At 41.5% G+C, this 24,960-nt stretch overlaps 1 long non-coding RNA gene across 2 annotated transcripts; it reads left to right on the forward strand.

Annotated features, from left to right (window-relative positions):
• The first annotated feature begins 5,066 nt into the window (after window positions 1–5,066).
• LOC131582915 (uncharacterized) lies at window positions 5,067–13,698 on the forward strand. 2 transcript variants are annotated; one of them, XR_009278410.1, is made up of 3 exons: window positions 5,067–5,200; window positions 5,965–6,262; window positions 7,727–13,698. It is a non-coding gene; the product is annotated as an uncharacterized LOC131582915 (long non-coding RNA). The 2 variants fall into 2 exon arrangements; XR_009278411.1 differs by having other exon boundaries at window positions 9,696–13,698.
• The last annotated feature ends 11,262 nt before the right edge of the window (window positions 13,699–24,960 follow it).

Consider the following 24,960-nt stretch of genomic DNA (forward strand, 5'->3'; position numbering starts at 1 on the left):
TGGCAGATCCCCACTCTGGAGGATCTTGCCCTATCAGGGTTACTTCTTAGCCAAGGAATGCATCCTTCCCTTCATCTCCACATATCTCACCTGTGCTGCACGCTGCTTTTTTTGAGAAGGGAATAATACGCTGCTTACCACACAGCACAGTTTCAAAGCCTTTGTGCGCTTCTCATTTCCAGCCAAAGCTTATTATTTACCACCCTAAAAATTTACCAGGATAAGGGGTAGCAGAAGTTATTTTCTTCATTTTTACACCCCAATTTTTATGCAGTGAATGCTCTGCATTAGGACCAGATTCCACTCAGATGGAAGTTATTAACTTTCAGCAGAATGGGGCCGATTTCAGCCAGCCACAGCCTGTGCCCTTCGAACACAGTCGCTTTGCAGCATCCCCATGTTTATTTTTTTTCTTTGGAGGGCATGATTCTTTAAACATATTTGTTTTACACAGAGCAGCAGCTGAATCCTAACTTTTTTCTCCCCCCCCCAACACGTAAAGAGAATATTAATAGGGAATATTAAGAGAGGTGAGTGCAGCATGAAGCTAGTTAGGTTGTAGTAGCTGAGAAATATGAACTAGTGAACATAATCCATAAACTCCATTTGGTTACTATAATACTCCAATCTGTATTTATTACAACCCCACTCTGATGCTTATACAACTGCAATTGCTAGATTTATACACTCTAATGGTTTCACAATAGGAAAAACCTGTGTCTTTATCTTTCTTTTCCTGTCCAAAATAACCCCTTCCACATATACTTCAGGCTTCTCCGGACCTTGTCTGGGTTTAATCACAGGCTTTGGGACAAAATGTGCATTATTAAGAAGTATAAATATTTTCAGAAGCAATCAAAGGGTTGAAAGATTGATTCGGCATGTAGATTGGATTTAATTCGAAGCAGCTTTGTTCTAATGAGGACTACTGGGATACAAAGACGGCAGCCGCTTATGGCCACCAGTTGGGAACTTCGACTCGCTGCAGCAACCTGTCAAGAATTCCAAGAAACTGCCAGGTATTGAGCAGAGAAGTGGTGGGGAAGACGGTGGTCTATTGTTTGTAGTCTCCTTCCGAGGCTGTGTTAAGATTTCCTAAATCCCTGATTTACCATAATGACAATTCAGCTTCTTGCTGCCCACAGGGCCAAATCCTGCAGTCCCTCACTGTGGCGAAAACCCCTATGGACTTTGTGGGTGGCTTTGCCTTGAGGAAAAGGTGGCAAAGCTTGGCTGAGCCTCAACTCCAGCCAATTTGGGAGCTGTGTAGCAATTTGTCCTGCTCCCAGACCTGGTTGCTTTCGCAGTGATTTGTTCCATTCAGCTCTGCTATCTGCACTTCTAGATGTGATGGGACCTTTCTGCGTAGGGAGGTGTTTATCCCTAGGGTGAATTACAGCTCTGTGAGAGCTTGGAAGCTCCTGTCCTGGCTGGGTGACCCAGCAGAACTGCTGGACCCATCCTGCTTCCAGCCTGCAACGTCCAACAAAACATTCTTGGGATGATGCTGGACCAAAAGGGACTCTTGGCTGCTTTCCCCTCAGACTTAAAACAGCCCAGCAGTAAAAAATGTGAGTGTGGGCTGCGGGGGGTGTCACGTCACAGGTACTTGGTTTCCTAAATGCCGAGCGTACAGTCAGAATCACAGGATATACGGGATCAAACATGGACCAGTTTCTCTCTCCCCTTAGCCCCCCTGCCTACTTTTGTCCATAAAAGCAATAGAAAGAGAGAAAGCTTGAATTTTCTGAACTGTTTCACCCATCCACAGCTGGAATTCCAAAGCGAAATGAAAATGCCTTTAAAATCAACCCTACATGGGAGCCTGAGAGAACAAGTTTTCCTTTGTTGTAGGGTATAGTATTATTTGCTGTAGGTTTTTGATATACATTCTAAATTAGGCCTGCAAAGGAATGCTTCATCTTTAATTCATCACTCTCAGCTGAAAGAGATTAGCAATGTCTAGCACGCACCCTTCGTATGGTGCTGACCTCATCAAGTATGGCCTGAAATTAATTAGCCTCATTCATTCCAAATGGAAAAGGATAATGGAGCTGCATTTTAGAGATGACCATCACAAATTGTATGCAGCATATTTAAAATCTTTCCCCCCTTGCTCCCCTCCCCATTTAAAAGAAAAAAAACTGTGTAGATTAAAATTCTTTCCAGAACTTGCAATATGTCGGAGTTATCGAGGCATTAGGAGCAGAAACCATTCCGTTTTTATTTGTGGAACTGGGAGCCACATTTTGTATGTGTGGCCGTAAAAGCAGCAAGCCTGTCTTAATGGCAGAACACCTGGAATTAATTTGATATTTCCAGGTGCTCTGGCAAACTGGGACATCAAGCACTTGATGTTTAAACATTCTTCCACTGGCTTGCTTAAATCAATATGAAAGTGGTGTCCCTTTGTCATTCATACATGCAAAGTGCTAGCACAAACTCCAGCTTGGCTTCAGAGTCCTACATCACTCATAATCTAATTAGAAATCAGAGCAGAGCTGAAGCAGCATTCTTTGTGGATTCTTGGGCAGCAAATAGGGATACTTGTCTTTTGTTTCCCTCCTCGATTGCATCGTTCACAAGCTTTCACACCACATCTCTAAAGGTGGTTAGGTGCCTCAAGATGTTGACAGGCATGAAGGACAAGATTATTTAGGTGCCTAACCCGGGTGATTTCAAATGGAATTAAGCAACTGGATGTTACTGGGCTGGGAGGGGGGATGGTGATGGTGCAGGGATGTGGGGGAAAAAAAAAAAGCGGCCAGTGCATATTAAAAGCTCTAATTTGTTGTCCTAAACTCTAGCAATGTGGGCGATGTTTTTCCAGGGTAAAACTGCCTGCAGGGTACATTTGCTGAAGCCTGTTAATTTCTCCTGAGGTCAGTGGGTATCGGGTGTTGGGCAGCACAGCCTCCCCGAGCCGGGCACGGTGGTCGCGTGCGCTCCGGCTGCTTCCCAAGAGATAGGGTCAGTAGTGAAGAACGTGGGATTTCCCACAGGAATTTGGAAGATGCCCATGTCTAAGACAATGGTGAGGATTGGGCCAAAATCCAGATCCAGCCTTGGATCAAGGAAGCCTTGGTTCCTTCATCCGAGTAACCCTGTGTTGACCCACGACTGCTGATGGATCGCGGACCTTCCTCTCTCCTCACTGCCCTGCATCAGATCACCAGGAGGACATGAGAGTACTGTGAGTAAGAGATACATTTTTTTTTCCTCACACCAAACAATTCATTGCAAAACTTCAGATTTTGAAATGACAAGGTCAAAATGGCTCATATCTGCAATGCTGGGGCCTGGGGAACATTCCTGCAGTTCTTATACCCAGGGCTGGAAACACAGGGAAAACATTTTGTGATATGTACTATAATCACCTCATACCCAGAAAAATGGAGAATTAATTATTTCTCTTTTAACACAAACAAACATTCGTCTTCCAAAGACTCCATTCATTAAGAACTGCCATTGAATCCAAGATTGAACCTATTGTTATTAATCCTAAATGAATTCAAGTTTGTCTACCATGAACAAAGCTGCTCACCATCTGATAATCCAAATTTGCTCAGGAAAAAGAATGAGCAAATGTTAGAAGCAGCAGGTGAAATCATACCACAGTTATTAAGCCTTCTTTCAGGGGAAGCACAGGATAGATTAAATTGTTATGTTAGGCCATGTTGTGAGTCCACGTCAATTTTGTCTCAGATCTTATCTTAGCTTAGAACTGTTTCCTCCTAAATTAAACTAAACGTTGAAGACATGAGAAGCATATTGACCCAAAGATTCAAAACTTTGGATTCAGCAGACTTCTGATCTTTTGTCCACAGAGTATCAAGTTGTAAAGCTGTGGAATATTAAATGATCATGATTATCTTCAATTTGCCCAATTCATTTGTCATGCTGGGACACTGGCACAGATTTTCCTTGCTGTTTTTTTTTTTCAGAACCAGGCATTGATCTTTCCTGCTAGCTGGTAGCATTTGCCACTGACCTTATAGACCGTGGTCCTGTCCTAACAGTAAGTCTCATGCACCAGCTGTGAGCTGTAATTCTGGCTCTGGTCCTCTTAACCTTTCTTTTGCAAACACCATTGTCCAATAAAGCAGCAAACAAAAATCTTACAATCAAAACAACTGAATTATGCTGGTACTTCGATCAGCTGTTATCAGGCACAGGCAGTTCTTGAGATTCAGAAATGCAGTGTAATTCACCCGGGATAAGAAATCAAATTTAAAAATGAGCTGAACAGACATTTTTAGGAATAAGTATATTTCTAAATAAACTAGCTTTTTAATTCCACCTTTTCTATATTAGAACAAATCAATATTGTCTGCACTTGGAGATGAGTTTCAACTGTCATAATTAAATATTATCCTGCTTTTTGCAGCACAGCCAAACAAGGACTTTTACTCCTGACACAACAGTTTCCTCAAGTAGGGACAACTTACTAACTTATTACAGCAATGATTTAAGATCCACATGGTTTCATCATATTTTAGAAAACAAATCCCTACCAAAACACACAGCATGATTCATCCCTGGAGTCAGAGCGCTGAAGTGATGGAGTAATAGAAGAAACAATATATTTTAAATGCTTTTAAAATACAAACATAATGATGATACATTAAATAATGTGATCTACCCAGCCGGACTTCTAATTACCTACATGCAAATCTCGTGTTCATTCATCACTTCATTCTCTTCTGCTGTAATGTTGGTTTTTGGTAGACACTAGCACTGAGCCATAAGTTTGAATGGGAAGGGAAACAAGGACAGTGCAAGGCTGTATATTAGCTTAGACAAGTAGGGTGTCATTGCCAGCCTGAATTTGTTGATGACACCAGGCATTAAGCAAGTAAATCTTCAGCCACTGAAGCACGAGTTTGCTGACTTTAAGTAATGACATCCATGAGGTGATCCAGGAGTGGATTTACACCAGCAAGTACCTATGGACTCATAATGGCCACTTAGCCCTGACCACAAAACAACAAGTCAAAATGGAGATTCACCTGTCCCCTGAAAAGAAAAATTTTGTTTTTCCTTATTCTAGTCTCATTTCAAATGTTCAGGAATCTGGGTATGACCATCTTTGAGGATGGGGAAGGACTTTTGTCTCTGAAGAATCCAGCTCATGGAGTCACTTGGTCAATTCCCATTTGCACCCAGCAAAGACCATGGAGATGTCGAATGGTATAAAAAGGTATCAGCTCCAATCTGGGGGCTGAGTGTGAGGCTGGGCCTTTCTGTGGGCTGAGATATATTTCCATTTGTACCAGATATTGGTAATTTATAGCAGTTTCACCCCAATCCCTGGACACTGCAGGTCCACATGCACGTGGTGACTCCACGTGCTGAAAGCAGAAGTGTGACCAGGAGCCATCACAGTTCTTTGTCCCACCTAAACAACTTAGCTCCCCTTCTGCAATGTTTTTCTTTCCATAAATCCTAATTCTACCATCCCTTTCCCCTAATAACAACATAAATGAGTACTCTGCAGGTGTAATTACGGTAATAGTTCTTTTACTGCAAATACTGGAAGCCTGTAACCTGTAATTCACTTTTTCTGATAGTCTCCTATTCTAACACTAGACATGTTATTTTAAAATGTCTAGGACCTGAAAGCTAAATTTATAGTGATAGATAATAGTAATGGAAACCAAGCATCCTCCTTAGCTCAGACTTTAGAGCTGTGCTGTATACCTTGGCCAATTGTTGCCAATATCATACCCACCACTCTCACAGTGATCCAAATATCAGAGTTAAACAGGAGGAAGTAAAATACAACTCAATTTGTTTATTTTAAGGTACAAATATATGAAAACTCAAGACATACTAACATGCAGTGTCTTTTCTTGAATTATTCCATGGCAAATTCTGGGGCAATTATTGCTTCTCCACAGTGAATATATATATAAATATATATATATAATACTTCTGATAACATGAGCTCCCCTTCTTTTCTAGGGATGAACCATCACAAGACTGGGATTAGAAAGTGTGGGGAGCAAGCACTCAGGGAGATGGCTGATGCAGCTCTTATTCCCTGGCCCTGGGCTGTGGCTCAGCTCTTGCTCCTGGCACAAGTGACCAGAGGCCAGAGAAACATGGTGGGGACTGATTCTGTCTTGGCTACTCCTCATCAGTGCTTTGAGCTGCATGAAGCCCTGAGAACCAAGGCAAAACGAGTGCACAACCAGGGATTTGCTCTTCTCATGGTCCACACCCTAAGCACAGCACAAAGTTCCACCCTCTACTTCTGCAGGTAGGAGCTCAATCTAATTTACAGATTTAGTTTTAGTTAGAAGAAAGGCAATAATCCTAAAATAACTCATGTAAATGGTCACCCTCTTCTAGAACAGACATTGTTTCATTATTTTCTCTCCATTTTCTGGATGAAACAGCCAGTGTGAGGAGGGCATGGTGGCAAATACCCCACTTGATAGCTGAGAAGAACAAACTGACAAATATTTTTAATATGCTGTAGCTTACGAATATCCCAGTGAATAAAGGACAAGTGAGATTTTCCACTGGTTATTTACAGATCTACATGGAGATGCTGGTAAACTGCCGTTTAGTCCAGAGAATGGACAGAAATAAATCACCAGATAACATACAATATTCCTAGTGAAATCCTTTATGGAATACATTCTAGCCCCAAACCCCTCCTGGAATAGGCACAGTAATGCTCCTGGAGACCTGGCAGCCCTTGTAGGTGAGCATATGGTCTGCTCAGCTCTCGCAGCACTGCTGCACAGTGGGTAAAGTGCTCTACTGTCAGAGCAAACAGGGGGCTCTTTAATAGCATGAAATTCTGTGCCTGCTTCAAACTCCATCGCTACTCCAGAAATGGGTTTCCCTTCTCTGCTGGAGCATGCACTCTTTGCAGGAAATGCAGGAAAAAAAGTGAGAAAGTCTCCTTGGATGGTGTCTATAACCATCTCCCATAAAGCTTGGTGGGAGGGTCTTGGTGTGTCAGAAGTTGCATTTTCTGGTGATGCTACATTGCCTTCTCCATTCTTTTGAGATGTCCCCTGGTGCATTGCGACTTGCTCAGTAATTGGAATAGAAAGAGGGACCTGAAGGTAAAAATCCCGATGTTAATCAAGGCTGGCAAAGGGCAGAACATTAGCTGCAGTAATTGTTTTTCTGAGGGAGTCAACAAAGCCGGGCTCGTCTGTGCTAGCAAACAGATCCTGTCCTGCCTCTGTGCTCCTCACACTGGCAGAACATTGCCCTGAAATCACTGGAGCAGGGATCGGGCCAGGAATGAGCAGCTAAGTTGCAAAGCAAATTAATTCCTGCCAAAAAAGTTCAGCTATGCTCAGAAGTATGTAAAGTGTCTGATTTGAGAAGTGTCAAGTAGCATTTGTGACCAATTATCCAAGATGAAGGGGGCAGAGCTATGTTTACATGTACTAATCTTCAGCCAAAGTTTGAAAACTCTAATTCATGGACACGCATCAAATTTCCTTTCCAGGCTTGGCATTTGCCTGTACGCACGCATGCACATTGCTCGGGGATGACAGGAAAACATGATTATGACTTGCAAATAATACAAATAAAAAAAAAGGAAAAGCGAGGAGAGCTGCCATGCAGCAGCAGTATGGTAATTAAACCTATACTGTGATATGCTAAAAGAATCATGGACCACTGTATGAGTAAAACAGCTTTATCAGCTGTGCTGAAATATGATGTGTGGTGTGTCTGTATTGTTATTTTTCCACAGCCTGTGAAGCCTTGGGAAATGATCTACACAAAAGAACAAGACGTAAAAGCTGCCTCTGCCATCTTCTGTTTAATTAACATAGGTATACCAATTTGATGCAATTAATCAAGATAGGAGGGATTAAACAGTAACTCAGCTGACAATGACAGCGTTAGCATGGCTGTGGCATAAGAAGGGCTGCAAAATGAGAGTGGTGACTGGGAACACTGTGAGGAAGTGTAAGCTGGCTGAAGTTTTGGGAGGTTTATGCAGATGTACTGAAATTTAGGGGCAGCTGATTCTTCATGTGGCCAAGTGTTTATCTGCCCCTGCCCTTTCCTTTACCCTCTCAGACCTTCCAGGGTAATCCCCAGAGTGGCAACAACTTTTAAAGCGATTCCTCTTTCTTCTAACAGATTCCTGATGCTAAAGGTCTGACCTTAAAATGAGCAGTGCATAGGGCAAGAGTGGGTACTGCAGTGAGCTTCTGGCCTTCAACCCTTCCAAATACAGCTATTTTGGTAACCAGAACACTATATTCATGATGGGTGAGGGAACAGAGCCTTCCAGTGCAGGGCTTCTCAGCACATTAACTCTATCAGTGCTGGATTCTTGGTCCCTATGCAAGTTTGCCTGTGCCTATTTAAGACCATAAATGCAGCTTTGCAGAGGTCTGCTGCATTCTGTAACTTCATGGTTGTGCTTTACTGCCTGATGCACCTGAAAACCGGACTGAATCCTGTGGATTTCCATGTGGGTCTGGGAAGGACTGTAATCACATGCAGCTCAGACTTGGATTTCTTCTTGGCAGGAGAGGCACAGCCTGGTTTGCTACAATGCAACTGTCCTCATTAATGTTCTTCAAGCCCTGATGTACTGGGACCGCCATCGTTGGGTCAGAAGATGGCTGAGTTTTCCAGGCTCATTCTCTTGTCTTCAGAATGTTAAATTGGGTGATAATGAGTAGTAACTGTGTCCTTTTTTATGGTGAAGTTGACACTTGCCTTCTAGTAAACAGACACAGAGATGACCCTCCTCATTTCGCACAGGTCACCAAACAGCCCTGGAGTGGTAGGGGTTATTGGCCATTTACCAAACTCTGTTTGACTTGGGTTCATGGGTGAGAGATGAAAGGCTCTATATTGCATTACCAATCCCTGGGGCCAGCCAGTCTCCCTAAAGAAGCGTTTCATTTAGCAAGGCAACTGCTGGCCATGGGAATCGGAGACTTGGGAAAAAGAGGACACAGTTTCAATTGCAAACGTTTCCTTAGGGCAGATGTCTTAAAGCCACACAGAAGCTCACTGCTTCACTGTCACAATAGTTGCTCCAGGACACTTAATGACCAGCAGATTTTCCCCTTTAATTAATCTCCCCTTTTCCCAAGAAAACATCCCTTAGGTTCCTTGTGGTGTTTCTGCCTCTGCCCTGCTGTTTTGTCCATCTCCTTGGGGCAGGACCAGTGCAGCACTTGTGAACTGTTACATTTCCCAAGAGCTTCAAAATTGAAACAGATGAATCAAGTAGCCCTGGTATCACACTTAGAGGTGTTGGGCTCTTGTGAGGAGAAATGAGTATTCCTGAAGTGTCCAAATATTTTCCTTACCCCAGAGCAAAGAAGCTGACTGATTTTCTTGGTTATAGTAGAGTGGTCATTGCTATTGGGGTAGTCCAAGTGCTGCCTTTTTACAGATAATGGTTTCAGTGATTGATGGCTTCAGGAAGAAGAATATCTGGTTCAGAACAAGAATTGAACCCAGACTTGCCCTGAATTTCCTATGATATGAAAATCCAGTGTTGTTCCGAATTCCTAATCACTGATTAAAATCCTCTTTCACTTTCCTCCCTTACTGTCTGTGATGTGACTCATGAGACATTCAGAAGTTGCACTTGTTGTTTGATAGTTTTACATCATGGTTGTAATAGTGCATCTACCAAGTCAGCAGGTTTTTTTCTGCATTTGTTTATTTATTTACCACTCCATTTCCAGCAAGTTCTTGTTACCCAGTTCCCACTGACAACAGGGGAAGAGGCACAGGTCAGCTCAGAAAATGAACGACTAGAAGGTAAGTGAAAAGAATAGTAAATGCAGGCCATTCATGTAACAGGATCCAATTCATTTTTATGCCAGGGAGATTTTTTAAATGGGCCTTCTCCCAGTGGAGAGCTCACAATGCTCAAGGCCTGTTTCACTATAAAGACAATACATAATTATTCTGGGCTTATTATTATTTTTTATCACTCCTTTTCCAGTCGCAGGGAGTGAGGGCAGAGATGAGATCAGGACCCAGTTTATTGCTGTGCTGGCTGTGCAGCACACAGGGCTGCAGGACCCTGTGGAGTAACAGGTAAATACACCCAGGCTGAAGGTTCAGGTGACAGGTCTGAGATGGGAGAATCCATCAACAGCAAAAATGGGAACTCAGCCTCCTGAGGCCTTCAGCTCTGGGCTCCTGCTGCTTGCTGCTTTCAGCATCTTTTCTTTTCACACTTATTTTGAATCGCCGAAATGATGAATTGAAAAAGTGCCATATCATTTGAAGCACTCTTTATTGTGTTTATAGGAAACAGATTATCTGTTCTCTCTGGATAGTGGAAACTGAGTATGATGAACTCATCTGGAGAAAATGTAGGTTGGGTGTGACAGAGAAACTTGTGTTTTATACCACAGTGACATCTTAATTTCTGGTTTTAGTATGACAGACTCAGTGATACTGAACCATCCTGGTTCCTGCTTTCAGGCTGGGGTCACGAGTTGGACTTGGAAGAAGAAACTTCCATGCAGAGATGTGACTGCAGCGTGAATACTGTGCCAGGGTAAGAGAGATTTTGTTTAATTTGGGGTTTATACAATATGTAAAGTCCATACAAAGTCTGTTGCTCACCCCAGCCTAGTTAAACTGCGTTTGACCACTACTTGTTGAACCCAGTAAAGTGTGTACCACAACAACACCTGCTCTAGTTATATGTTGTTTTGCCAGGTCAGCCCTTTAGAATTTAACATTTAATTCATAAAGGATTCTATAACACATGCCCAGTTGTGCTCTATCTCTACTTCCTGATGATTTGGGTGATTTTCTCTCCCCAGTTAATATTTTAATTAGTTGTAACACTTCTTTGCTTTCTAATTTGAACAACTGAGACTCAAAAAAAAAAAAAAAAAAAGCTAAAAAATAACTCTCAGAGTCTGAATGGATACTCCTTAGAATTTTCTCTTCAGTACTTGCAGGTCCTGGGTTAGGTGACATTTCATGTTGACTGCTCTGTGTTAGTTCTGCTCAGGCAGAAGGTAGTGACAGTGTTATAGGTTTCTTTAGAGATAAAACCTACAGAGTGTCCTAAAGTCCAGTAACAATTCAATACCAGCAACTTCCATCCCCCTCTGTGCTCCTACCATTGCTTTGAACCAATTTATTTATTCATTTAGACTTTAAGTACTCAGATGCATTCTGTCTTGCTGCAGCAGCAGGGGTACAGGAAGGGTGTTTGAAACCACGCAGTCATTTCCACCCTGGATTTCATGAGGAGTTATTCTTGTCTCAGAGAATGACGCATTCAAATATCCCTCTATGGATTCCAGGTGAGTTAGTCACATTTAGATGCTTCCAAGTAATACACAGAAAGGTGCTGAGAAAATGATGAGTCTCTGCCTAGTCACAAAAAAAAAAAAAAAAAGCTCAGAAAAAGTAGATCTGAGCAAATTACATGTACTAGCCCTCAAAATATTCTAAAAAGGCCTGGGGTCAAAGAGGTTTTACCTTAAAAACAGTAGGGATGCACAGTATTTACTTTACTGACTGACCCATCAGCTGCTCTCTGTCCCCAGAAACAGTTCAGGAAATAACTGGAAGCATCTGAAGACATAAAAAGGATAATTAAGTTTCATTGTGGAAATAAGAGGGTAATCTGTCCAGACAAATCTAGGACCTAGTACTGAGAGCCGTAGGATCTGAATATAAAAAAAGGAGTAATTTTGGAAAAAGATGTCTATCAGGACTGTAAATTCAGAGAGTAAAAAAGTAGCTTTGCTTAATAGACCATCTCTCTCTCCATCTCCCTCTAACTCATTTTCTTATTCTCTTTCTTCCTTTTGTGCAATTGCAAAAAAAAATATGTGCAAAATCTGATATTGAGAATACTTTAGCTTCATTTCAATCTTCTATTCTCCAAATGTTTTGTTCCAACTGGGAAGATTCCCCTGGGAGATAACCTCAGCCATGGCTGCACGAGGCTTGTGGGGTGGCTGATTTGCAAAGGAACAACTGTGTTTTGAGGTGTCTCTGAAGCAGCCAGGTCCCCTCTCTTCTGAGGCTCTTAAAGATATTTGTGAGCTGGCACGAGAAATCACCTGGGACTCAGAGCAGACCACAAGTGCTTAGGACAGTGTTTTCTCTTCACCTTTTTTTGCTGAGCAGAATTGCAGTGCTATAAACAAATGTGAGTTTTGCCTCATTCTTAGGTCCTGTGAGTTATGAAAGCCCACTCCAGTTGTAATGAATGTATAGATCATTTTGACCAGATCATAATCTATTAGTAAATAATGCTCTCTGAAAATGTATAGGTGAAATAAAGAACTTCTTGCTACTATTGCTGTGTTGGTATCAAGGATTACTGTGGAGGCCAACACAATCCTGAGGCTTTGTGCTGCTGACATTTAAATAGAATGCAGAATTAACTACAGGGTTTGGTTAGCAAATTCCCTTTTGGATTAGAATATTCAGGATTTACACTGCTGGAAACAGAACCCAAAACTTTACAAACCCTGTGCCTTGGCTTCAGCTCATTGACACCCTCACTCGTATTTATGGAATTTTTCCGTTAGATTCCTAATTTTGGTGGTGATATTAATTAGCAAATCACACAACACTTTTCAGAATGAGTAGAGGCTGATAGAGCAAACCCCCATAACACCTATGACTTTTCTTCACTCTCCCTGGAGGAAACCCAAGGGTAGCAGACTAAGACCTAAGGCAATTGTCAGCACAGTCTATAGGCCATGGGAAGGTTAGGTTTAAAGAAGATGTCACTTTAGGGACATCTGTGTGACACATGCTGCAGTGTCCAGACATTGGAGACTATGTTTTTACTCTAAATCTAGAGAGGAAGTCACTAGGAAAAAAAAGGGAAAGAAGCACGGGGGAATAAAAGTACTTTTGAAAGAGAAGAAATCTACATTTCAATGAAAATCCTTTCAAGGCATTTCAAATAAGAGTCTGAGAGAAATAATTACAAAGTTTGGAGAGAAAGAACGTTAGCTTTGATATCTTTTTCTTCTATGAAGCAATTAAAATAAGCAATTTTTCAAATACTAAGCAGAAAATTACTAATGGCTGAACCCAAAAGCTTTCATTTCCTTCTTGGGGCCTTTATTCTTCTAAAAAAAGACAAAAAAAATGTGAAGGTGGTTTTCCAGATAGATTAATGCATAAAGCAGTCGCTAGTTGGATGTCATAAAAACTACAGCAGCATAGAATAGCTGAGATTAAGAGCTAGATTTAAATCATGCAACAGTCCAGTTAATATCAATGTCTAATTAAGAAATGCATAAGAAGTCTGTAATGTTGATTTGATGGAGAAAAACTCTAATAGGGTTTCTTTTGGAATTTTCCATTTCAATTGCTGTGTAGACTTTTAATGGATGTTCTATCCAGTCTTTGGTATTAGCAGGAATCATCCTCAAATTAAAACCAAGGCCTAAAATGGGACACAGGTAGACAAATTAGCTGGTCTGGGAAGCAGCCTGGGTAGAATGACAATGTGAGCTGAAGCCGAAATTTTAGTGCAAATAAAAGAGAACAAGCATCTGAAATCTGGCGTGGAAACCCTCTCTGCCTCTCGTTTGAAACAATCTAAAACCCTGTAATTTGAAACAATGCGATGTTAACCCATTTCCCCACCTCCCTATGCCTGCAGAAATCCCTGACAATTCATACTTAGACACCTAGACCACTAAGCATTATTAATTAGTCTTTTTTATTTAAAAGACTACTAATATGCATAGTTATGCATATTAGTAGTGTGTAGAGGTGGGTTCTTCTCTGCTTGTGATGGGGTTTGGAGCACACAGGTCCCTGTCACCACCAACCAGCACCATTAACCTCCCACTCCTCTCTGGGTAACTCAATCTCTTAAACACTTGAAGCAAAACTAAGCCTGTGGCGTCTGCTGTGTCACATGGATCATCCAAGATGTTTGGTCTCTAGATATGAAAGGGGAACTGGTTTTGAGCACGTTGCTAATGCCCTGAAGTTGCTAAAAGAGGAGCAGGGTAACTCTTAGTTTGCACAAATCCACTTAGCAAAGAGGGGAAAGCAGCAGTGTATTTGTTATCACCATTCTGCTGTTGATCCAGCAGATCCAGAGGGAATGATCTCAAGGATCCAGTGGTACACTCAGAAAAACTCCTCTGACCAATGCATGCTGGGGAGTGATTTTAAAGTTCATTAGAACACATTAAAATATAATACATTGGCCGTGGCAAAGCAAGGCACTTGATTCCATTGGTCCACATGTCTCTTTCCAGTGCTGAATCCATCCAGAGACCTTTCAGAATGATATCACTAAGTCTTGTCACTTCCACAGAGAGTGGAAAAGACTGGAGGTGAAAATCAAAGTAACAGTGAAATTTTGGCACTTTTATTTTTGGGTCGTTGCCTGAAATGTCATAGTCCAGATTCATGCCTGACATTGCTCCATTGATCCATGAGGCACAAACAGGTCATATTAAAGAGTGATACCATGGCCCTGGGGGATGCCCCAAGGACTTTTCTCCTTAAAAGACATGGGAACAAGGATGTTTTCAGTCAGGCATCTGCCTTCTCAGTGGTACAGGAGGTCTAATGTGAGGACACTCAGGCCATCAGAGGAGTCTGGGGTTTTTTACCCTGCTCTTGACTGTAAGACAGGGAGGTGCCATGGGTTGGGATGGTGCTAGAGGGTTGTTCAGGTGGAGCTCTAACAGGGTGCTTTGTCTGCAACCTTTAATAGATTTTTGCAATACTTAGGGAAAAAACAAGAGGATGAAGCAGGCTGACTTCTGCAAACATGTGCAACAGAGAAAACCCCAAACCTTAACTTATCCAACACACCTGAGAGCCACAAATTCTGTTACAGTTTTGCTAAATGAGGAGAATATTTCTCCCCTCCTCTATAAAACCATCCTTTTAGACATTACTGCAGTCATGACCTCACCGCAGTTCCTGGATTCCTTCTGAAAAGATTAAAATGAACTAATACACAAATGATCTCATCACAGCATAAAGGACATCTTACACAGGGGGAAAAAACTAATCAGGAGAACTTCAGTGCTGCATTTGTAGTAGCAGTAGAAAAAGAACTGTAACACCACTGCAGAAAAACAAAAAAGGTGAAGTGCTAGAGAGGCATTTTTCCATCCTATGAACCATTTGGATTTGTCCTTTGTGATCCTGCCTGTCACACCTGTCATCCTCTTAGCTGTCTCCACATCTATCATCTTTCCTTTTTTCCTGCCTTTACCTACAATTTCCCTTGTCTCTTCTGTGCCCTTCCCAGCTGTTTTAATATTCCTGGGAACTTTGAATTTTATACACTACTATTCTGAACTACATCCAAAATGCATTTTGCAGAGTCCATACACACAATCACCTGACACAAAAGTATTCACACATACTTCATCTGCAGTTTATGTTATTCTGGATTAAGAACATCTTTTCTGTGCTTTCATACAGTTCTCAGGCCAAGGGGTCATGGATGGTGACAGCTCTCATCTCCTTTGGAGCTGCTGTATCTTCTAAGAGAAACCAGGGAGATGAGTTGGGAGAGATGCTTTACTTTCTTTGGTAGGAGAATCTATAAACTGACATTTATGTAAGTGAGACTCTCACCACATTTTTAATGTTGTATCACATTCTGAGGCTGGAAAGTAGAATATCTTGGAACTAGGTGATCTTTAAGGTCTTCTTCAACCCAATGATTCTATGATCTTCAGAACAAGATGAACACAGTGTTAATAACGCAATCTTATCTCTCGTGCCCATAGGTGCTCCTCAGCTCTGCCTTGAGGTGACACCATTAAGCAAGAGGTGACAAACCGGTTTCCTTTCTCAAGCTGAATGTCACGTAAGAGCCCAGGGGCCCGTCCTGGTGGGGCTTGCACCCTGCCTTTTCAAGGGGAGATGTGCTGCTGCAGCCCCTTCCCACCCTGGCAAGAGGAACTGAAACTGCTCATTTACAGCTGTGACATTTCTCAGGCAGGAGAAAAGGCAGAGGGCACCAGGCTGTAGGGAGGGATCACAGCAGCCACCTTTAGACATGGCAAAGAAACCTCCAGAACTCACCCAGAGGAGATGAGCTCCCAGGGCTACACCATGCTGGTACAAAGGATGGTGGTACCTTTCTGTCCACCCAACAAGATTGGCTGCTCCTAAATGGGAGATTTCATTCAACCCCAAATGTTCTGCAGTTGTTAGAGTTGCTTCAGTGAAGAGAGCCCTGAGCAGTGATGAGAGCTGTAGGATATGTGCTGCAGCATTAGGAAAGTCCAAAAAGCCCAAGGAGCAGTGCAGAGCATCTGTCACCAACAAGAAAATAGCCTGTGAAAAGCTGTTCTAATTCCTGTCCCCAGCAGCCTAACTGGAAGCACAGAGTTCCCAAGGCAGAGAGGACTTGGAGAACATGGGATCTTCAGTGAGATCTCTCCCCAAACCCTGCAGATTTACCAGGTCAGCTCAGTCCAGGCCAAAGTTGCCGGGAAAGGTCCTCGGCTCTACTCCAAGTTCAGTGCTCTATTGATTGGAAGAGCTATTTATTGTAGATCAGGATCTTGAGCCAAGACAGCTGAAGCTGCAGGGTCTAAATGTCTATTCCCGACCCAGAGATAAAACAAATGACCAGTTTTAGCCTAATCATCACTTCTTCCTGAGAAAAGAGAAACTCTTTGAGGTAAGTTCCCTTGGACATAATTCTTTCTTTCTAGGTTAAAGAAGGGCTGCAGCTAATACATATCCTGAGTCATAATGTGGATTTGCACCTTTCCTGTTAAGTATAGCTGGTTTATGTCCAAAGGATCCCTTCTCTCCCTAATGCTCACTCATATTGTTACAACTTCTACATTAGTTGCAGGTGTGAAATGCCAACTGATCCACACTTCTCGTGCTGTCAGCAGGGGAGTAATGTGTGTCAAAGGCCTGCTTCTCAGAGGGGAGGTCACCCGGATCTCCATTTGCACATCTGCTTTGCTAAACGCAGAACTCTGGAGATTTGAAAAGCTCCAGTGTGCACAAAATGGGATGTGATCACTGGGGGCATGCAGAAGGAACTGCCTGTGCCTGTCATTTAGTGGGCAGGACACAGAATGTCCCCTCTGTACAAAATTCTTCCTGCATTACAGCAGGTGATGTTTTACTTGCAAGTTCTATATTAATGAGGAAAAAACTACTCTTCCACGAGGAGATGGATACCAAGAGGTTAAAAAAGAGCCTCACACATTAAGCAGCTTCAGAAAGATGCTAATATTCAGCATGTCCCTGCTTGGAGTGTGCAGACACGAAGATCAGGAAAGTGCCTGCTCAGAGCTCCTGGAGGGACCGTGCTGCTGGAGCCTGCCTCACACAGAGGCATCCTGCTTCGGTTCTGAGGGCTTCCAGAGGAGCTTTCAAATGTTTCTATTTCCTGCTCTTAGTGGATTTTTTTCATACCTTGGAGTGAGTCTTCCGATGGTAATGTGTTTGCAGTTGATGCCTAGATAATAGTTCTTGCTCAGGGGACCTCTGATACACAGTATTTTATGTTTTCTTCGTTTTATATGAGATCAAAACTCGTCCCATATATACATATATGCCTAATTCTTTCTTGATTCCTGCTAGAATTTAGAATATGCCTCAGTATCTGCCATAAGGATGCCCACAAGTAATCTATACAGAATATTTTTTTGGTCTTAATATATTTGGCCTTTTATAAATATATGTCATATGTTTATGACATCATGATTCTGGTTACTCTGCCCTAATAAGACTTTTTAAACACTTGCCTCCAAGCATCATTCACCACTATGTACTGTATTATCCTCTCTCAGTTGAGTATTTCAAAATTTTTTTGGGAGGTGATAGTAAAAACAATATTGCGCTTTTTATCCAAAATGAGAAAACAGGGACTTGGTCATCAGCTGTGTGCTGATGTTACATGGCTGTAACATCATGTTACATTGAATTTAGACCTTGTATCTTCACAGTAACTTAGCCAGAATTGAAGAAAAGTGATTTCTAAAGCCCGAAGCATACTGGGGAGAGCCATGGGCTGAGCACATAGGGCAGAGCATGTTCCATGAACACCTGAAATTCCAGCCCTGAGCCTCTGCTGCTCATAATGGACATCTCCTTAAGGAAGCTGCTGAAAATAATTTTCACAGGAATCAGAAGAGATTATTTTTTATTACTGAGGAAGGAGAGCCCTTGCATTTTAAAGAAAAGTTAGATTCTGGAAAATGCTCTGTTGTAGAAGACAGAGTGGCTGTTTGTCTCTTTGTGGAAGCGTCTGTTGAATTCAGAGGTGGCCTTTCCCCTGAAATTTGCACCAGAAATTCAGAAATTTCATCTTTGATCTGAACAGCTTCATTGCTTTCCTGAGTAATAGGAGTAGCATTGGTTTCCCTGGGCTGTACGTTCTAGACATAAAAGACCCATGAAAAGAAATGGAGAAAGGGATACTGATTTTCTTGGAATGAAATACAGAAAATTTGGGCTTGGAAAACATTTGAGTATAATATGCCGAAAGTTTAAAGAAACATTTTTAAAGAAACATTTTCCAAGAGCATGCCAGTTAGTTTTATCTTTATTTTTTGCCATGTATAATTATGAGAAACACACACAACTCATAAGATTTTTTAGTTTCTGTTGAGAATTGCCTTCTCCAAGATAATTCTGCACATATTACTTTAGCCCACTGGGTATCATGTAGGGAAGGTGTAAGATTATGCACATGAATATTTCTGTCTACCACTTATGCGTGCTGAGACAATATCAACTTATACTTTCTCCTGTCATTGGTCCTTATTCCATAGAGGGTGTTCTTAATTACCAGCAAGACAATTTGGTAATATCATGTAAAGTTTAACAGCATAATTTCTGTGATGATTTACACCTGCTAAGGATCTGAATACTGGATTTTAAAATATATTTTAAGTTTAGAAGAAAGAGTATTTTTTTCTACAAGACACTATTTCTATTTCTAATAGCAATACTCTCATTTATTTAACTTATTGGCACAGTTCTTCTAAATGAAATGGAGCTTTTTAATATGAAGACACCATTTTTACACATTTTCACTGCCCTGAAAAATTTAGAGCACACTTCTGTACTGGATTAAATCAACTTGAGTCTAAATGCCTAAACACTATTTTTGACAACTGTGCATGAGGGACGTGCCTGTACAGGGATTCTAAAGAATAAAAAACCTAAAAATATCTCAGCTGCAAAGAAAATTCCCTGTATTCCTTCTTACACTTCGTAATAGTGGCTATATATAATATATATATTTTTTAACCCTCACAGGTTTATCCCTAATTTTGTTGGAAATTATTGAAATGATTACATTGACTTTAACAAACTCTGTTTCCTACTGTATTAAAGGCAATATTTGTGCATCAGATTTGCTGGTGATGTCCCACTAATGAAACAGGTAATTTTATCAACATGTCAGGGAGGGTAAGTGCCCAATAAAAAGGTGTCAGATAGAGATCCACAAATTACAGTCTATTTGTAATGGAAATAAAACCAGGAATTCTTACTATGAGTCATGAATTTCTTTATAATTGGTTCCACATTTGGGCCAACTTTTTCCTAGATTGTCTACAGAAACCCTGCAATTCTTGGGGCTTTTGATGGCAGTTATGATCACAACAACACATCTTATTTCTGATAAAAATTACTTGCTTTGGGAAGGATTTTCTTTTTCTCAAATTGCTTTTCTTTAGTCTTTATCTACAACTATTTTCTTATCCTCCTCCCGATTTTCTATTTCTAATATAAAAATAGGAGTCCTCATCAATTTAGAAGAGCAATAAAACTAAAGAAAATCCAGGCAGAACTGTTGAGCACGGTCTATTTTAAAGTTCCAACTCAGATAAAAAGACTCTGGTTTGTGCTGAACCTCACTCATTGACTCAGTTTTCCATAGTGCATTCAGTGTTGTAATAATGCAAATCAAATACAATTTTAATAACTCCTTCCATTAATGTTTTAAGACTGCAACACTTATGAGCATGATTCTAATTGCATGATTTTGCTACAGGCAAGTTTTATAGATCTGCCTGATCTTTGGATATTTGCACCGTTTGGATTATTTTAAATAATTAATTTTTGGAAGCATTTCAGTCTCAGTAACAACAGTTGGGTTTGATAGTGGTTGTCTTGTCAGTAATTGTATGTATCTGCTTCCATGCCAGGATAAACTAGATAAATTTAGAACTCTTTGGAAGGAGGTGGCTGAGGTTTATTCCATGGCAAATGTTATGGACAACCTTCTTAGGAGGGGAATATTTATAGACTGTGTTAATACAAGGAGCAAAAGAGGTTTAAAGTGAATAAAATTCTATCATGCAGCACAATTAGTTAATTAAATTGCAGGACTTTCTGCCAAAAGAATACCAAAAATATAATCAACTTAAGATACCATTAAACATTCTTGTTTTATGCAACTTCTATTGCCAGTCTCTAATGCACTGGAAAATACTTCATGAGAAGAATTAGTTTGACTTGTGACATTTTTCTCTATATCTTCTGGGAGTTTCTGCCACAGGGGCTGTAGAATCATGGAATCATTAAGGCTGGAAAAGACCTCTAAGATCATCAGTTCAACCATTAACCCAACACTGCCAGGTCCAGCACTAAACCGTGTTCCTAAGCACCATATCCATCCACGCATTATCTTGGACACCTCCAGGTATAGTGACCACTTCTTCTCTGGGCAGCCTGTTCCAATGCTTGACCACCCTCTCAGTGATGAAATTTCCCCTAATATCCAACACAAACCTCCCCTGGTGCAACTTGAGTCTTCCTCTCGTCCTATTGCTTGTTACCTGGGGGAAGAGACAGCCCATACCTGGCTGCTGCCTTCTGTCAGGGAGTTGTAGGCAGTGATCAGATCCTCCCTGAGCCTCCTTTTCTCCAGGCTGAACACCCCAAGTCCCTCCAGCTGCTCCCCAGAGGAGATGCTGAGGGGCTTGCAGGACCTCTGCTGTGAGCCAGCTGCTGTTTCTAGGCAAGGTAAGCAGTTGTTGGAAAGCTTGCTCCTGTCTCCAGAAACCTGTGTAAAACCTCAGGCTTTCCTGTCACTGTGCAAAATGGGATGAGGAAAACGTTGGGACGTGGGAAGAAGGTAAGTGGGGCAGCAAAAGTCACAAAGAAAACATTTGCTGAGTGGCTGGTGAGGGCCCTTACCTTGACACTGTTCCCAGGGTTTCTCTCTAGTGGCAGGCTCTTGGCTCTCCTCCTTGTACATGCTGTTCTTCCCCTCGAGCATCACTTGAGATCTGCAGCAGAAGGTTCCCTCCTTCAAGATGAACAGAAACACCAACACAGTCTTGCTCGCTCTTGATTCCACATTTCTTCTGTAGCGAATTTACTCCAAATTTTGCTCGTGGCAAATGCCTGCACAAGGCTTGGACAAACAAGCATTAGAAGTAGCAGTGGGAATTTTCTTTTGGGGGTTAAGGAATATCTATGAACCAAAAGTTGCTAACTGTACCCTGAGAGGTGATTTATTGCCTACAAAAAATAGCATGTTCTTCAGTGAACATGGCTTTTCCCACCCCAAGAGTGCAGGTTTTCCAGTCTGTTTGGTGAATTCTGTGTCTGGCATGACAGAAGAGAACATCTCATCTGAAATACTCTGAGTGCATTTTCCTTGCAGGAAACAGTTCTGACAGTTTTGCTACAGAGTTTACACACTGACAAAGAAAATAGTGCACAAGTCGTGCAATACCTATGATAAACTCTTACTTCAACAGAAGCACTTTTAATCAATCCTGTTTGAGAGGAGTGGAAGGAGCCAAAGGCATATAAACCTTTGAGAAAAGTACGTTTTCCATGAATGGATACTCAGAAGTATGGATAATTACAGCAGTATTTGAGAATTTCACTGCTGGATCAACTCAGCATGAAGTTCTCAATTACTCTTTCTTGGAAGTCATCCTAAACAAGAACACCCTGATATACTGAATTAATGATAAATGTGGATTATGTCTAGGGTTTTCCATGAGAACTTTGTCCTGGAAAATGCCAAACAAGCAAAAAAGGTTTGAACTGAATAATGAAGTTTTCATGAAGCTTCTCCACTGAAAAAAAGATGTTAAAGACCTTTCAAAATCATTGCAAATGTCCCAATATATATTGTTCTAAGTGAATATATATTTGCTTCGAAATATATTTTGATTTTAATTTTTAATTTATAAGTGAAAGTAAAAAAAATGAAATATTTTGAAACTACTAAAGCAAACGGCTCAGTTAGTTTTTTCACTTTTTAGCAGCTTATTGGTTAGCCACAGAATTAGCTGAAAAAAAATGAAATCTTGAAAACTCCCAAAGGATAGAAAAAAGCACTTCCCTGTCAGCTGTAAAATGACTGAAAATTATAATGACATTTTCATTTAGCACAGAGATTTACTAAAACACCCACATTTTCACAGAAGTTGCAAAGACTTGAACTCGGACACACTTTTGGTTTCTCCCCAGGTGTGATGCTTAATGTTTTTACTAGACCTGGTCACCAACACTCTCAGGTAAAGAGGTGGAGGCATCCCAACCTCTACAGGGGCAATAATCTCTGTTTCATATGCTAGCACAAGAAAGAGGACAGGAAGCACGAGCAGGAAATTTCACAGTTTTATTTCAAACTAATGCATTTAAACAGAAAATTATAATTCTTAAATAATTTATAAGTGAGCTATCCAAGGATAAAGAGCCCCAGATGGGGTGAAGGGTTAAGCTTTGTAGGACAGAGAGGGAAGGCCTGTGTAGCTTCACTGTGCTAATGGTGTGGGGAAAGAACTTCTGAAATGCCTGCTCAATTTGTCAGGATTTTATCTTCTGAACTATTACCTCCAGCTTTCCCCAGAACACCCTCCCCAGCCTTTTTATCTGCGAGCTATCTTCAAGTTAACTGTCTGCCTATTGCCTTGGCTGAACCACACTAATAGTCAGCTAATTACACATGAACACTCTAATTTGCTTTGTCTTTCTCAAAAAACCCACGCGTGTGCAGGCACGCACGCGAGCGCACTTCTGCCCCTGCCATGAAGCTGCAGCAGCTGGACCAGGATAAAATGTGTTGCATTTGTTTTCTGCCCCCTCTGATGCTTCCCCCCACCAGGCCACCACCAACGCTTGTCATTCCTGATTTGCAACATCACCTGTTGCTCCAACACCAGGCTCCTGTAGAGCAGAAACTGGAGCAAAGAAGAGAAATACGTGTTTGTCATTGAACTGAGCTGAGAAGAAGGAAGAGGAGAATGATAAGATCATAGCCTGCAGCACTTTGTTTATGAGAACATCCTTCCAGTGATATATGTCTGCACCAGGTGAAAGTATTGTGTCACCCCTAACATATTTTAAATGCCAGGGCTGTCATGCAAGAAGACAATGATGAACAAGTTTAAACAGAATATGGTTTTGTAGCCATGTACAGAGTTACCCTTTGAAGGTTTGCACTGGTAGTGCTTCTTAGAAAAATGTTTCCAAACTCTGTTATATTCCCCTACAGAACCTCTCTCATACAGAATTCAAACTAAATGGATACATTTCTATTGCAGACAAACCAGTGGGGTTATACATAAAGCAGTGCACTTCCTCAGACAGGATTTTCAGGCCATTTCACTCGTCCTCCCTGCCATACTATCCAAGTTTGTCATAACTCCTTGGATAGGAACCCTGCTCCACCCAGAAATAGGCAAAGGAAGGTTTGTCTACAGCATGCTCTGAGGGGCAGGGACTGACCCCAGGTCACTGCATGGCAGAAGTTTACTCAGACTAGCCCTAGCACGCCCCTGTGGACAATTCCCGTTAGCTGCTGCAGCTCCCAGACCACATCACCTGCTTTAATTCCACACAAAAGAATTCCATTTGAGTGCTCCAAGGCTGCCCTGCCCGGTGGGATGGGGTAAGCAGGGTTATTTGGAGGATTCTCTTCAAAAGTGCACTCCTGGGCCAAAGTGAAAGGCTAAGACAGAAGCACCTTTCCTCACCAGGCAGATATGCCCAGAGCTATCATCACACGGCAGTTTTCCTCCCAGATATTTATCTGGAGCTCAACTGCACGAACACCATCCCCAGGTTACAGCGCTGTTGCACAACACCACTCCTTGGCTCAAACTGACAGCTGAAACTGAGCCTTGGGAAAGCCAACATCCAGCACATGACATTGAGAATGGGCATGACCGTACCCACCTTGGCTTCAGGTGAAGGGCCTTTAGCCGTGTGTGCCACGTGGGAATGCAGGCAACCACCACAGTTGTGCGTCTTTGAGGAAGACTGAGGTCAGAGACACTCCATGACCCATCCAGGACAGCATTAATAACTTTACAAGAGAGAGGAAAGGGAGCTTCTGATTGCCTGAAAAAACCTTCAAGGAGGTAGGATTTCTTAAGTGCTTATTAAGGTCCTGTGTGGCCTTGTGTAACACGTTCAGCATCTGCCCCTCACTTTTCCTTTCTGTGAAGTGGACATACCCTGTTTCCCTCATAAGGTTATTAGGAGGATTTTCCAATTAAGGTTCATCATAAATGAAAGTGTCTTGCAAGCAGTATTTAATCACCTGGCTAAAAATGGTCTCCAACTTCTTTGGGCAGAATGTGAGTTTTTATAGGGACTAGTCACAGTGTCCAGCTTAACAGAAGGCTACAGGATCACAGGCTGCATCTTTAAGACAGAGTTTACTCCTGAATCAGTAAATGTACTAGACAAAGCAGCCATTATTTATGCATTCCTGCATACATGGCAAGGTGAAAATAATAGAATAAACATCATATACTTCATTATGATATCGGTTTACACTTCCAGGGTACACAAAAAGAGGCCATTTCATCAAGCTAATTGCCTGAAAGTAAAAGAGAGAGAACTTTAGCTATTAGTCTATTATGGGGCTTTTTTCTTAATCACAAATAGGGGCCGTGTGTCCCCAGGGGGATGTGTATTCTAATTTACAATTGAACTACAGATCAGAGCAATCAATCTTGTGCAGCACTTTTACAGTGTAATTGCTGCAACATAACAAATAAAAAAAAA

The sequence above is a fragment of the Poecile atricapillus genome, chromosome 11 (assembly GCF_030490865.1).
Source record: "Poecile atricapillus isolate bPoeAtr1 chromosome 11, bPoeAtr1.hap1, whole genome shotgun sequence".
Classification (NCBI taxonomy): Eukaryota; Metazoa; Chordata; class Aves; order Passeriformes; family Paridae; genus Poecile; species Poecile atricapillus.